General features: G+C 47.8%; 1 long non-coding RNA gene across 2 annotated transcripts; it reads right to left on the reverse strand.

The window, feature by feature from the left end:
- Nucleotides 1-250: 250 nt before the first annotated feature.
- On the reverse strand, nt 251-2,154 carry LOC116905548. 2 transcript variants are annotated; one of them, XR_004388553.1, is made up of 3 exons: nt 2,012-2,154; nt 879-977; nt 251-292 (listed from the first exon to the last, which is right to left on the reverse strand). It is a non-coding gene; the product is annotated as an uncharacterized LOC116905548 (long non-coding RNA). The 2 variants fall into 2 exon arrangements; XR_004388552.1 differs by having other exon boundaries at nt 259-351.
- Nucleotides 2,155-3,602: the final 1,448 nt, after the last annotated feature.

Here is a 3,602-nt window from a genome sequence, read left to right on the forward strand (position 1 = left end):
TCTGAGTTCAAGGTCAGCCTGGTCTTCATAGCAAATTCCAACCCAGCCAAATCTACATAGTGAGACTCTGTCTCAAATAAACAAAAGCAAAAAACTAAATCAAATTAAAACTTAAAAACTTTTTTTTTTTTTTGGAATAAAACAGCCCCACCTTCTCCCAGTTTCCCCGGCACCCCCCTTGCAGCATTCGCTGCCCCCCATTGTTCCTGCACATCCTTTGATCGCTGGGGTCTTCCTACTATACTTAGGACTGGAGTTTGGGAGGAGTGGTGACTGAATAAGGCTGTCTGTCCTGGAAAATTCAGAATTTCAGACTGTGTAGCAAGATCAGGGGCCGAGCCGAGCAGCTCCCTTGAAAAAGACAGAGGGTTCTTTTCCACACACCATTTCAGCACACCCATGCACATGTACTAGAAATGGCTCACACTCAGCCATATGTGCATGCACACATGTTGCATAGATACCCCCCTTGGATACCTGGAGACATCTAAGTCTAAGAAATAAATGCACATAGATGACTCACAGGTCGTCTTGGACCTGTTGTTAACATGCAGACATACACAGACATTCGCACCTGTCATGCCTTGATACTTCCACACACATAAAACCACACCCCACACCCCACACCCCCCGTGCATAGATCTACTTGAGACAGGGAAGACAGCTGACAGGTCCTCTGTCCCTAGCAGGGACTAAGCAGCCCACCCGATGCCACCCAGATGGCTTTGTTCTTTAGGAAGTTTCTGTAGAGTTCCTGCGACTTTCACAATGAGTTCATCCTCTTCTGCTTCCTGCTTCCCAGCCAGCTTTCTCCTGTGTCCCCCAGAGCCCCATTCTTTCAACCATAGCTGTGCCCGCCCAAGGGGAACATTAATCACCATGACAGGAGCTGTTTCCACCTGTTTACGTCCCGGCTCGCCTCCTCCTAATGCCATTTCAGACTCTGCGAAGCAGCGGTGGAGGCCTGCTGTGCGGGCCTTGTGAGAGAGGAAAAGGAATGAAGGGGAAGACAGTTGGGGTGTGAAAAGGACCAGACGCTAAGTGACTCCCAATTCCAACAGCCACACACAAGATGCACATAATTGCTTTTAGCACAGTGGGATGGATAGAGATACAAAAGGTCAAATCAGGGATTTGTCCCATAATATCTTTGCTAAGCAGCGGCGTCAGGCGTTGGAAAAGCATATTCATGAATTGAGCTGCCAGAGTGTGGGGCAGGCTTTTCAGAGGCGGCTGTGTGTTCCCTCTTTGAGGTGTGCCTGCCGTGGTGATTGGATTCACATGGAGCAAGTGACTTCTCAATGCTCAACAAAGCTCTGCCTGTGAATTGGACTAAATAGACTACTTGGCAGGCAGCTGAGATAACTATGCTAAGTGAATTGCAGCCTTACTCCCACACCCTGGACGGCCAAGCTTCCTGAAAGATGCCGGATAAAGGCCAAAGACCTGAGCGTGGCGTGCAAAAGCCTCTGCCGTCTGACTCTCATCTGTCTTCCCAAATGGCCTCTACTGTGAAGATCCCCTCCCCACCTCCAGTAGATCCAAACTACCATGAGACTTCCTGTCTTGGAGACTGATGGCATTTCCCGGGACTCAATGCTACCTTTTGCCCATCAGATCGGTACTGGCAGGTTCTATGTGTCAACTTGACACAAGCTAAAGTCATCAGGGAGAAAGGAACTTTGGTTAAGGAGATGGCCTCCATAGATCTAGCTGCAAGGCATTTTTTTAATTGGCGACCAATGGGGGAGAGAACCCAGGCCACTGTGGATGGCGCCATCCCTGGGCTAGTGGTCCTGGGTTCTAGGAGAAAGCAAGCTGAGCAAGCTATAAGCCCTGTTCCTCCATGACCTCTGCATCAGCTTCTGCTTCCAGGTTCCTGCCCTGACTTCCTTTGGTGATGAACAGCAATGCAGAAGTTTAAGCTGGTTTTGTTTTTGTTGTTTGTTCGTTCGTTTGTTTGGTCATGGAGTTTTGTCCCAACAATAGAAACCCTAAGACAAAATCCTACCTGATATCCAAGGCAACTCCAGTCTGGATTCCACCGGTTCTTTCCTTGTTCTCTCCTGCTACTGCACCTGGAGTGAAACATGTCCTTCTTGGGAGCAGCCCACAGGTCTGTCGAGACTGGTCATTTCCTGACACTGTGGATCAGAGTAGCTTACAGCATGAGTGACTTGACCAAGTTTATGGAAACGACTATGACTCGTATCTCACCGGTGACTCTCCTGTCCTGAGGAAGATGCACAGCAAGGGGAAGAAACATCAAGGAGACTACCAGAAATGGATGGGAGAGCAGGCTCAGAGCCTATCTGACACCAGAACAACTACACTTCAAGGAAGTGGGTTTCTCTGCCCTTCCCCTGAAGATACAAGGATCTCACCTCTCCCCAGGTCCCAGGCCTCCCTTACCTTGGTAAGATGTCAGCACACCATGTGGGAGGCCAAAGTCGGACCTTTCTCCCGAGCCTGTGGACCTGCTCCTGGTATGAAGCCACCCATGGGAGACCACATGCCAATGATGCCAAACCTACAATGAGGAGCTCTCCGTTGTGTCCCACTAATAGTGCCAGTCAGCTAAGCAGAGAGGAGAGGTCTCTGTCTATCAGATTTTATGCTGTTGGGTCTTGTTCACCAGTGGAACGTGGGGTTGTGACTGTTTTCTTACAGGGTAACTAGGAAGACTTTTCTCCCCTTGTCTATCCATGAAAAAAAAATTGTAGTGGTGAAATGATAAAAAAACCAAATAGGTTTTTGTGTTGTTGTTGGGTTGGGGGGGTGTATAAAACGTGGAAAATAAAGCACCATCTCTTGTCGTTAATCGTTTTTTAAAATCAGGATCCCGAATTTGAATCCTTTGACGTGACTCAAGCTAAGACCTGTACACTTTACCCAGCGTGTTGCAAGTAGCCTTCGAGGTGGGGAACTGAGACAGAAGCAGAAGGTGGTTTGGGGCTGTTATAACCACACAGGGGAAGATATGGAAAGGTGATGTCCATGGACGCTGAGTAAAGATTTGGTTCTTACACTAGATAATATCATTTCCTGTTGTAGTTGTTGTGGGGGTAGAATATGTGCTGTAGTGTGCGTGTGGAAGTCAGAGGGCAACTTCGTGGACTTGGTTCTTTCCTTCCACCGGTGTGAGTTCTGGGATGAAATTCTGGTCACCAGGCTTGTACTACAGGGATGCTTATCTGCATCCTTTCATCCCTGATACTCGATGTTGAAAGTAGAGTTGAAAGGATTTGATCAAGAATTGACTGTAGGGGCTGGAGAGACAGGGTGGTAATTATGAACACTGGTGTTCCTGTAGATGACCCAGGTTTGTAACCCAACACCTTCACCAGCTCACAGCTGCCTGTTCTGCCAGTTCCAGGGGATACAGCGCCCTCTTCTGGCTTCCATGGGTACTGCATACACATGGTGCACATAGAGACAAGCAGGGGCACACATATAGACATAAATAATAATGATGATAATGATAGTCTATTAAAAGAATCTATTGTTGAGTTTGAGGCCAGCCTGGTCTACAGAGTGAGTTCCAGAAGAGCCAAGGCTATACAGAGAAACAAAACAACAACGAATAAATAAATTAGCAAACA

The sequence above is a fragment of the Rattus rattus genome, chromosome 7, assembly GCF_011064425.1.
Source record: "Rattus rattus isolate New Zealand chromosome 7, Rrattus_CSIRO_v1, whole genome shotgun sequence".
NCBI lineage: Eukaryota > Metazoa > Chordata > Mammalia > Rodentia > Muridae > Rattus > Rattus rattus.